The 12,813-nt window shown below is 36.5% G+C and overlaps 1 protein-coding gene across 2 annotated transcripts in view; it reads right to left on the bottom strand.

Annotated features, from left to right (window-relative positions):
• OPHN1 (oligophrenin 1) overlaps positions 1–12,813 on the bottom strand; it is a 556,237-nt gene that overhangs the window by 88,337 nt on the left and 455,087 nt on the right. The window lies entirely within an intron of this gene.

A 12,813-nucleotide genomic window follows, 5' to 3' on the forward strand; every position in this document is an offset into this window, starting at 1 on the left:
AATCATAGATATTTATTTTATTCTATGGGTTACAATCCAATACTCACATTATTTATTTTATCGCTCAAATGTCCCCACTTTGACCACTGAGATCAATTTCCTGTTAGCCCTTAAATTCTTTTATCACTTTCCTGTAAATTTCTCCAAGAAGCCCTGGTTATTTTAGTGGGTAATGGTATTTAGAAATCAAGGTTAGAGTACTAAGTATGCTCGTTGTTACTGGAGTGGCACTGCTTCTAGGTATCTATGGATACACAAATATTTATCAATATTTACTTCTGTATCTATCTGTATATTTTAAAAATATGAGTTTTTAAAACATTGACTGTTTCCATCCCAATGCAATACCACATTGATCATTTTACCCTTTTTCTTTTGCTTATTTGTAATGTCCTTCTTCACTAACAAGAAATCCAATTTTCATTATTCATTATATATCTACTTAATCCTATAATATATTAATTTCAAAGCTGCTAACCCATGCCCCTGTGAGTAATACATTTACCAACTAGAATACAGTGTTTGTATAAAGTTCTTTGTCTTTAGTCTTAAAATATACAGTAGAAATAATGTTTTCCAAAATTACTTTTGCTAGTTCTTTTCTCCCCATCCTCTTCTATATGGCTATATTCCTCATTTGTAATATCATTTTTGGTTCATTTGGTATTGGTTTTATTTCACTTCGGGTTCTTCCAGCAGTTAGGTTGATTTTACTTAGGTATTTACTTAGTTTTGAGTACATGAAACATTACTATGATTCTGTCAGACCCATGCAAAAAAAAATATTCAAAGAGTTGCTCCTCTCTCATCCTTGCTACAGCACTTTCATTTTCTCATCCTTACCAACCCTTATCTGCCAAACATCTATAGGCAGCCAGTTCACTATGTTCTGATTTACCTGTCCTGTAAATCTTTTTCACAATAAGCAGATCTATTTCTACTTTCTTATATCCTTTTCTTATGTAAGGGAGCATATTATAGATACTTTTTTGTACTCTCCTATTTGAGAGTATGTAATGTAAATCATTCTATATGATGTCTTCATTTGTCAAAATTTTTTATAAAATACTTTATTAAATCAAATATAGCCAAAATATTATCATCTCCAAATGTAATCAATATGAAAAGTCTGAGTTAGTTTACATTTCCTAGTTTTTTGGCTATGCCCATGGCATGTGGAAGTTCCCAGGCCAGAGATCTAACCCACACCATATCAGAAACCCAAGCTGCTGCGGTGACAGTGTTGGATCCTTAACCCTCTGTGCCACAAGGGAAGTCCTAAATTTCTACTTTGAAATAAAATAGAGTAACAGGAATTTGCAGAGATAGTACAGAGAGGTTGTACATACCTCCTCTCACCCAGTTGCTCCCCAAAGGGGATAGCTTATATAACTACAGTACAATATCTAAACTATGAAAATAACATTGGTACAATGTGTATAAATAGTGTTTTGCTGTTTTACCACATGTAGATATGCCATTTTATCACATATACATTCATGTAACTACCAACACAGTCAAGATGCTATTCCATCATCTCAAATATCTCTCTTATGTTACCCTTTTAGAGTCACACCCACCACCATAAGCCTCTACAATCACCTAAAGACTGGCAATCACTGTTCCTCATCTCTATAATTTTGTCATTTTGATAATGTCATATAAGTGGAATTACACAGTATATAGCCTTTTGACATAGGCTTTTTACTAGGTAAAATACCCCTGGGATCCATCCAAGTTGTTGTGTGCATCACTAATTTATTCTTTTTTACTGCCAAATAGTATTATACAACATAAATTACTGCAGTTTGTTTAACCCATTGAAGGACATCTGGGTTGTTTCAGTTTCTGGCTATTACAAAACAAAGATACTATGTACATATCTGTAGAGGTTTGTGTGAACATGTTTTCTCTGGGATAAATGCCCAGAAGAGTAAATAACTGGTGGATTGTACAATAAGTACATAGATTTTTTTTTAAGAAACTGCCAGACTTTTCCAGAGGAACTGTTTTATCATTTTATGTTCCCACAAGAAGTATATAAGAGATCCAATTTCTGTGTACCCTGGTCAGCATTTGGTGTTACACACTGTTTTATTTTAATTATTTTAATAAGTATGCACTGATATCTCACTATGGTCTTAGTTTGCATTTCCTTGGTGGCTAGTGATCTAGAATATGTTTTCATATGTTTATTTGTCATACATACATCATTTTCTTTTCTTTTGCTCATTTTATAATTGAATTGTTTGAGTTTTTAATGTTGACTTTTGAAGGTTCTTAATATATTCTAGTTATGACTCCTTTATCTGATACATGGTTTCCAAATATTTTCTCCAGGTTGTTATCATGTTTCATCATCTTTTTAATAGGGTCATCCACAGAGCAAAATTTTTTTATTTTGATAAAGTTCAATTTATTAATTAATTTCTTTAATGGTTTTGTCTTTGGTGTCATGTCTAAAAACTACTCAGTAAGACTCTTCTGTAGGACCAAATATTTTCTCCTATGTAATCGCCTAAAAGTTCTATAGTTTTACATTTATACATATGATGATTTTAATTTTTGTATAAGATGTGAGTTTTAGGTCAGTGTTCAATTTTGTTGCCTATAGATATGTAATTGCTCTAACATCATTTGTTGAAAAGCCTATCCTTCATTCCTTGAAATGCTTTTGTACCTTTGCCAAAAAAAATTGGCAATGTTTTGAGACTACTTATGGACTCTCTCTTCTCTTCCATTGAGCCATGTGTCTATCCATCTGCCAGTCTCACACTGTTTTGATTACTGAAGCAATACAGTAAGCATTAACATTAACAATATCTTTCTTTATTCTTCATTTTCAAAATTGTTAGCTCTTCTAGTTCATTGTGTTCTTCTAGTTCAAATCTACTATATTGTGTATATATACATATATGTATGTATGTGTATATACATTTGTATATACATATATTAGTGTAATCTTATCTCTACTTACAAAATCTTGCTGGGATTTTGATATCAATTGCCTTAAACTTATATGTACAGATTTGGAAAGAAATGACAATCTTTACTATGTTGAGTTTTCTACTCCATGAGCACAGTATGTCTCTCAGTTTATCTTTTGACTTTTTTTCAGCATTCTATAATTTTCAGCACATAGATCCTGTAAATGTTTAATCAGAAATATACCTAAGCATTTCAGTTGTTTTGAAAGATTGTAAATGGTATTGTATAACATTAATTTCATTTTCCACAGCCTCAGTACTAGTATAAAAGATACAACTGATTTTTTTTATCTTTACAGGGTGGCACCTGCAGTATATGGAGGTTCCCAGGCTAGGGGTTGAATCGGAGCTGTAGCTGCTGGCCTATGCCACAGCCACAACAATGCCAGATCTGAGCCAAGTCTGCAGCTTACACCACAGCTCACGGCAACACTGGATCCACAACCCACTGAGCGAGGCCAGGGATCGAACCTGCATCCTCATTGATGCTAGTCAGATTTGTTTCCACTAAGCCGTGATGGGAACTACCAAAACACAATTGATTTTTGTATGTTGGCCTTGTATCCTGTAACCCTGACAAACTCCCTAATTTCTGTATGTTTTTTTAATACCCTTTTTGATTTCTATGCAGATAATCATATCATAAGCAAATAGAAAAAGTTATATTTCCTCCTATTTGAACTGTATTTGTTTTATTTCCCTGTCTTGCCAAAATCCACTAGATAGAAATTCCATTACTATGGTTTTTTAATGATGAAAGCAAGGATTTTCATGTTATTCTCAATCTTAAAGGGAAAGCATTCAATATTTCATCATTATGTATGATGTTAGTTATGGGTTTTTAAATTTTTTCATTATTTCCCCAATACAATTTTTTTTTCTACTGTACAGCATGAGGACCCAGTTACACATACATGTATACATAATTTTTTCTCACATTATATAGTTTTCAGTGCTACACAGCAGGATCTCATTGCTAATCCATTCCAAAAGCAATAGTTTGCATCTATTAACCCCAAGCTCCCAATCTCCCCCCACCTCCGCTGGGCAACCACAAATCTATTCTCCAAGTCCATGATTTTCTTTTCTGTGGAATGGTTCATTTGTGGTGTGTATTAGATATCTATATATAAGTGATATCATATGGTATTTGTCTTTCTCTTTCTGACTTACTTCACTCAGGACGAGAGCCTCTAGTTCCATCCATGTTGCTGCAACTGACAAAGGCTTAATCTCTAGGATATACAAGCAACTTATACAACTCAACAGCAAAAAAGATAACAACCCAATTGAAAAATGGGCAAAAGACCTGAATAGACATTTCTCCTAGGAAGATATACAGATGGCCAACAAGCACATGAAAAAATGCTCACCATCCCTAATTATTAGAGAAATGAAAATCAAAATTACATGAGATACCACCTCACACCAGTCAGAATGGCCATCATTAAGTAGTCCAAAAATAACAAGTGCTGGATGGGTTGTGGAGAAAAGGGAACCCTCCTGCACTGTTGGGGGGAATGTAAGCTGATACAACCACTATGGAGAACAGTATGGAGGAACCTTAGAAATCTATACATAGAACCACCATATGGTCCAGCAATACCACTCTTGGGCATATATCTAGACAAAAGTTTCCTTAAAAAAGGCACATGCAACCACATGTTCATTGCAGCTCTATTCACAACAGCCAAGACATGGAAACAATCCAAGTGTCCAATGATAGATGATTGGATTAGGAAGATGTGGTGTATATATATACACAATAGAATACTACTCAGCCATAAAAAAGAACAACATAATGCCATTTGCAGCAACATGGATGGAACTAGAGACTCATACGAGTGAAGTAAGTCAGAAAGAGAAAGGCAAATACCATATGATATCACTGATAACTGCATATCTAATATAACACACAAATGAACCTTTCCACAGAAAAGAAAATCATGGACTTGGAGAATAGACATGTGGTTGCCCGAGGGGAGGGAGTGGGAGAGATTGGGAGCTTGGGGTTAATAGATGCAAACTATTGCTTTTGGAATGGCTTAACAATGAGTTCCTGCTGCGTAGCACTGAGAACTATGTCTAGATACTTACATTACAACACGACAATGGGAGAAAAAATTATGTATACATGTATGTGTGACTGGGTCCCCATGCTGTACAGTGGGGAAAAAAGTGTGTTGGGGGAAATAACAATAAAATAAATTAATTAATTAAATAAAAAGGAAATGATACACACACACACACACACACACACACACAAACACACACAATGGAATACTAATCAGCCATAAAAAAATAAAATAATTCCATTTATAGCACATGGATGGACTTGGAGGGTATTATGCTAAGTGAAATAAATCAGACAGAGAAAAACAAATACTACATGATATCTAAAAAATACAACAAATGGGCAAATATAATAAAAAAGAGGCATATGTAGAATCTAAAAAATACAACAAATGGGCAAATATAATAAAAAGAGGCAGACTGACAGATACACTGAACAAACTAGTGGCAACCAGTAGGGAGAGGAAAGGGAAGGGGTATATAGGAGTAGGGGACTAATACGTCCAAATTATTATGTATAAAATAAGTTATAAGGATATACTGTACAACATAGGGAATATAGCCAATATGTTATAATAACTATACATGTTAAAAGTTATTTATAGTCAAACTACAACTAGTTTGACTATAAATAACTTATAAAAATTGTGAATCACTATATTATACACCTGTAACTTATATAAAATTGTACACCAATTGTACTTCAATGCAAAATAGATATAAAAATAATATTTTTTAAAAGACAGTGAAATAGTCTTATTGCTCATATGGAGAAAGTATTAGTTACAGTAACAGATGCTGGGAAGAAATTGATTCCAAACCTCATGGATGACTTTGAGGGGTTCAAGACTTCATTAGAGGAAGTAACTGCAGATGTGGTAGAAACCACAAGAGAAATAAAATTAGAAATGGTGCCTAAAGATGTGACCGAATTTCTGAAATCTCATGATAAACCTTTAATGGATGAGGAGTTATTTAATATGTGTGAGAAAAGAAAGTAGTTTCTGGAGATAGAATCTACTCAGTGAAGATGCTATGAAGATTGTTGTAATGATAATAATGTATTGAGAATATTACAAATAAGCTTAGTTCATCAAGCAGCCAGCGGCTCTTGTTTCAGAGGATTGACTCCAATTTTGAAAGAAGTTCATCTGTAAAATGCACGCTACAGAGAAATCATTCATGAAAGGAAGGGTCAATTGATGGTGCAAACTCCAATGTTGTCTTAAGACATTTCCACAGCCACCCCCACCTTTAGCAACCATCACCCTGATCAGTCATCAGCCATCAACACTGAGGCAAGATATTTCACCTGCAAAAAGATTAAAACTTGCCGAAGGCTCAGATCATGATTAGCACTTTAAGCAATAAATAATTTTAAATTAATGTATATACACTGTTTTTTAGACATAATGCTATCACACACTTAGTGGACTACAGTATAGTGTAAATATAACTTATATGCGCAGGAAAACAAAAAGTTCGTGTGGCTCACCTTATTGCAGTGGTCTGGAAATTAACCTGCAATACTGTCAAAGTATGCCCAAATATATCTGTTAGTTACATTTGGCCTGGAGTATGGTTTCGGGTCAACACTTACTTGTTTATTTCTGCCTGGATGATATATACTCATTTACTAAAGTCTTTTATGACTGCTATATTTTTTTTCCATTTCTCTCCAGATTTTTCAGTGTTTGCTCAATATATTTACGTGCTCCAATGTTAGGTGAAAGTTTATTTATAATTGTTATGTATTTTTGATGAGTTGACCTTAGTATCATTATATAATAAACATCTTTGCCTTTTGTTACCATTTTTTGCTTAAAGTCTATTTTGTCTGATATAAATATAAGCTCTACCCTTGCTCTATTTTGGCGTCCAATTTTATGGAATATTTTTCCACTGTCCTTTCACTTTGAGACTGTGTATGTCCTTAAAATTGAAGTGAGCCTCTTTTAGTCAGCATATTAGTTGGGTCTTGTTTTTTCGTTGTTTATTTTAATCCATCCATCCAACCATTCTATGCATTCTAAAAAAATTATTATAGTTGATTTACAATGTTCTGTAAAGTTCTGCTGTACAGAAAAGTGATCCATATATATATATATATATATATATATATATATGAACATATATACATATACATTCTTTTTCTTAAATTATCCTCCATCATGTGTCATCACAAGTTATGTGATTCCTGTACTATATAGCAGGACGTCACAACTTATCCACTCCAAATGCAAACCCCGAACTACCAGTCCATCCTACTCCCTTCCCCTCCATCCTGGCAACCACAAGTCTGCTCTCCATGAATCTGGCCCTGAATCTGTCTCTTTTCTGTAGATAGGTTCATTTTTGGCATATGTTAGATTCCAGATATAAGTGATAACATACAGTATTTGTGTTTCTCTTTCTGACTTACTTCACTTAGTATGAAGATCTCTAATTCCATCGATGTTGCTGCAAGTGGCATTATTTTGTTCTTTTTTCTGGCTGAGTAGCATCCCATTGTATATATGTACCATATCTTCTTAATCCAGTCATTTGTCTGTGGACATTTAGGTTGTTTCCATCTCCTGGCTATTGTGAATAGTGCCAAAATGAACATAGGAGTACATGTAACTTTTTGAATGAAAGTTATGTCTGGATGTATTCCCAAGAGTGGGATTGCTGGGTCATATGGTAGTTCTATATTTAGTTTCAATCTATTTATTTAATTAATTAATTTATTTATTTATTTATTTTTGCTTTTTAGGGCCACACCTGCAGCATATGAAAGTTCCTAGGCTAGGGGTCAAAAAGGAGCTGCAGCTGCCAGCCACAGCCAGAGCAGTGTGTGATCTGAGCCATGTCTGTGACCTACACCACACTTCATGCTGGGTCCTTAACCCAAGGAGCAAGGCCAAGGATTGAACCTGCATCCTCCTGGATTCTAGTCAGATTCATTTCTGCTGTGCTGCAAATGGAACCCCTTCAATCTATTTTCATTTAGAGTAATTATTGATAGAAGGATTGACTAATGTCATGTTATTGTTTATTGGCTGTTTTCTGATTCTATTTTTCCTTCTTCCTTTCTTTCTGCCTTCCTTTGTAAACTGATAATTTCCCCTAGTGGTATGTATTAATTCCCTTCTCTATCTTTTGTAAATCTACTGCAAGTTTTGGTTTTGTGGTTACTGTGAAGCTTACATAAAACATCTCATATATATAACAGTCTATTTTACACCAACAATTTAATTTCTATCTCATGCAAATACTCTTTTTACTCCTCTCTCCCTTTTATGCTTTTGACATCACCATTTATGACTTTTTATATTGTGTATCTATAACAAATTATTGAAGCTAGAGCATTTTTAATACTTTTCTCCTTTAACCTTTGTACTTTCTAGTAATTCTAATTCTTTTTTTTTTGTCTTTTTGCCTTTTCTAGGGCCACTCCTGCGGCATATGGAGGTTCCCAGGCCGAGTCGGAGCTTCAGCCGCCAGCCTACACCACAGCCACAGCAACGTGGGATCCGAGCCGCATCTGCAATCTACACCACAGCTAACGGCAACGTCTGCAACCTACACTACAGCTCACAGCAACGTCTGCAACCTACACTACAGCTCACAGCAACGCCGGATCCCCCAACCCACTGAGCAAGGCCAGGGACCGAACCCGCAACCCCATGGTTCCTAGTCGGATTCGTTAACCACTGCGCCACAAGGGGAACTCCCTAGTAATTCTAATTCTTTTAAGTAGTTAACACATCACCATATTACAGTGTTAGCATATTGTGAATCTGACTATAAGCTCATCTTTACCAGCAGGTTATATATTTTTATACACACGATTTTACATTACCAATTAGTGGCCTTCTTTCAGCTTGATGAACTCTTTTCAGCATTTATTGTAAGGCATGTTTAGTGGGAATGAATTTCTTTGGCTTTTACTAGGAAAAATCTTTACTTCACCTTCAATTTTGAAGGACAGCTTTTCTTGGGTGAAGTATTTTTGGTTGGGAATTTATTTTAGCACTGGGAATATATCATCCCCTTATCTCATTGTCTATAAGGTGTCATATAAGAAACCCAGATAGCCTTATGTGTATTACTTTGTATGAGATTTTTTTTTCTATGGCTACTTTTAAAATTATCTCATTATATTGGGTTCTAGACAGTTGTATTATTATGTATCTTGGAAGAAACTTCCGTGGATTGAAATTTTGAGGTGATCTATTATCTTCACAAACTTGGATGTTCAAATCTCTCCCCAGGTGTGAGAAGTTCTCAGCCATTATTTCTTTAAATAAGCTTTAGATCCATTTCTCCCTCTTTTTTCCTTCTGGGACTCCAATAATTAGTACAGCCTATTTGTTGATACTGTTTCATAAGTCCTGTATGCTTTCTTCATTCCTTTTCATACTGTTTTCCTTTTGCTCCTCTAGTTGTATAATTTCCATCGGTCTGTCTTCTAGCTCATTTTTCTCTTCTGCTCATTCAAGCCTGCTATTGAAGCTCTTGATTGAATTCTTCAGTTCAATCACTACATTCTTCAGCTACAAAATTTCTTTTTTATGTTTTCCATCTTTTTGTTGAACTTCTCATTTTTCTCTTGTATTATTGATTTGTTAACCTATTTGTGTTCTCTTGTAGGCTCTCTGAGCAATATAGAAGAATTATTTTGAATTCTTTGTCAGGCAATTTCTGATCTTCATTCTTTTGGGACCAACTACTGAAGGTTTACCATATTCCTCTGGATGATATTGTTGGTGTAAAATAGACTGTTATATATATGAGATGTTTTATGTAAGCTTCACAGTAACCACAAAACCAAAACTTGCAGTAGATTTACAAAAGATAGAGAAGGGAATTAATACATACCACTAGGGGAAATTATCAGTTTACAAAGGAAGGCAGAAAGAAAGGAAGAAGGAAAAATAGAATCAGAAAACAGCCAATAAACAATAACATGACATTAGTCAATCCTTCTATCAATTTAATTTCTATCTCATGCAAATACTCTTTTTACTCCTCTCTCCCTTTTATGCTTTTGACATCACCATTTATGACTTTTTATATTGTGTATCTATAACAAATTATTGAAGCTAGAGCAATTTTTAACACTTTTCTCCTTTAACCTTTGTACTTTCTAGTAATTCTAATTCACTTTTTTTGTCTCAAATTCTTCATGATCCCGTGTAGACTTTCATAGGTGTCTCCTCATTTGAATAAGCAGTCACATATTCCAGACTTTATGGATTGACTTCTAAGGGAAAACATTCACTTGTGAGTGGGGGTATGCTGAGTTGCACTATGACTCTCAGTCTGGGAGTACAGGGTGCCAAGTTAGGAAGCATGTGTCAGGCACTCTGGGGGCATAATGTCTCTTTGGCTCAGGCTACTGGAGTCCATAGTATCATCAGCTGCATGGTCCTTGGTGGGCACTGTGAGGGGGTCAACTGTGGCTGAAAGGGCTGTTGGGGTCCTAAGTGGCACCTCCAGGTCCAACAGCTAGGGACCAAGGCAGGAAGCAGTTGTGGCTGGAGCTGGTGGTGTACACACAACAGCTGTGGGAGTCAATTGCAGGTGCCTGTTTATAGGCAAGGCACAGTTGCAGACAGACATGTAATTATTGGGACCAGGACAGGTAGCAAGGGTCAGGTCCAACTATGAGCTCACTGGAAGATGCAGAGGCCCTGGATGTCAGTATAATTTCCTATGGCTGTAGGTGTGCACACTCAGTGGAAGCTGGTGATATGGTTTGGGTTAGGGGTGTGCAGGTGCACAGCTGGAGGGGCTAGCTAAAGGTGGATACAATTGTGTTAACCGGTGGGAGAAGGCATGGCCTGATCTGAGCCCATAAGCAGCTGTGGGGTCCCTGGCTGTTGGTGTACACTATCTCAGCTACATACTCTCCTCTGGGCATACATACTGTAGTGGTGGATGGTAATGGGAGTTGGGCTGGGGGCATGCAGGTACACAGCTAGGGGGGCTAGTTACAGGTGGGCACAGTGGTGCTGGCCAGTGACAGAAGGCAGGGGATGATTCATGTCCACAAACAGCTGTGGGCACCCTGGATACTGGCATGTTCACCCATGGCTGCATATTCTTCCTCCAAGATGTGTGCAGGCCAAAGATGGGTATCAGGCCAGTGGTATGGAGGTGCATAGCTGGGTGGGCTAAGCTCCAAATGTGGGCACAGTGGTGGTGGTGAGCCTAGGGGCTGTAGGCTGGTGTGCTAAACCAGCCTTAATCACACAGCTGCTGAGGCCCACACTAGCTTCAGGCATAGCCCCTGGGCTCTGGTGGTGGTGGGGTAGGGTCCCAGGCATACTTGCGCATCTTCGGAGACTTTGGATGGCTGCCAGTGTAGTTCCTAGGTTCCATCAGGGGCGAGTGGGTGGTGAGAGTGAAGACTGACTTAGGTGGCTGGCATTAGGGAACATGAATACCTGTGGGGAGAAAGCTGGTGATATCTATGACATGTTGAGTGGTGGTCTACAGCAGCTGTGCTGACCACTGGCTTCATGAGTGGTATATTCTGCTGAGTTTGTCCGCAGAGCACGTCTCTGTGGACTTGATTAGTTGCACTATGACATGTTGGGTGGTGGTCTACAGCAGCTGTGCTGACCACTGGCTTCATCAGTGGTACATTCTGCTGAGTTTGCAGAGCACATCTCTGTGGACTTAATTAGTTGCACTGCATGTCTGCTAATAATAGCCTCTGCTTTCCATCCTTTGTTCCTAGCCAACAGTATGCATCTCTGCTGGTCTGGCTGATGTGAAACTGAAGTGATACCTTTACATGGTGCCCTGAGAGGCTGGAGAAGCTGATCACTCACCCTGCTCTTCCTTTCCTTGAAATAGGAGCTCTTTCCAGCTAGAAAGTTCCTTCTTGGCACTGAATGATGAGTGGAGGATGGGGAAGATACCAACAAAATGAATTTAGTTTTCTTTCTCTTCTTCTGAAAATATTGTTTTTTTGTTTGTTGTTGTTCTACTTTGTTACTAAAACTTCTTAGTAGACTCTAAAATCCTCCTAGAGCTGTTTTTGTTCATGGATAGTTGTCCAATCATTGATCTTTGTGGGGAGACGGGAAGCTGGATTCTCCATCATCATTTTTTCTGCCAAGTGTCATGTTGTCTTTCTGTTATTGTGGTCAGAGAAAACATCATGCATGATTTCAATTTTTAAAATTTTTTGAGGTTTGTGTTATACACTAGGATATTGTTTATCTTAATATATGTTCCATGGCTACTTAAAAATATATACATTCTGTTAGTGTTGGGTATAGTATTCTATAAATGTTAATAGGATCTGTTGGCTGATAACACTCTTGACTTCTAAATCATTTCTGATTTTACATCTAGTTGCATTTTTGGTTGTTGAGGGAGGAGGTTGCTAATATCTTCAAGTATAATTTTGGATTTTTCTATTTCTCCTTTCAGTTCTATAACTTTCTGCTTCATGTAATTTGAAGTTTTGTTGTTTAGTGCATAAACATTTAGAATTGCTGTTTTCTTTAACATTTTTTAGAATTCCAAATGGATTTATCTAAAGTGTTTCTGAGTGCATCTCTTTGTACAGCTTTAGTTATTACACTGTACATACATAACTTATCATAGGCTACTAGTGTCAACATTTCATGTGTTTGGTAAAATGTACAAACCTCGTCTCACTTGATGTGCTTTATGCTACCTCTTTTACAATACAATCATCTTAAGCATTTCCTTCACATTCACTGAGAATCACATCAGATCATAATTTTTT

Source organism: Phacochoerus africanus, chromosome X (assembly GCF_016906955.1).
Source record: "Phacochoerus africanus isolate WHEZ1 chromosome X, ROS_Pafr_v1, whole genome shotgun sequence".
In the NCBI taxonomy this organism is placed as follows: domain Eukaryota; kingdom Metazoa; phylum Chordata; class Mammalia; order Artiodactyla; family Suidae; genus Phacochoerus; species Phacochoerus africanus.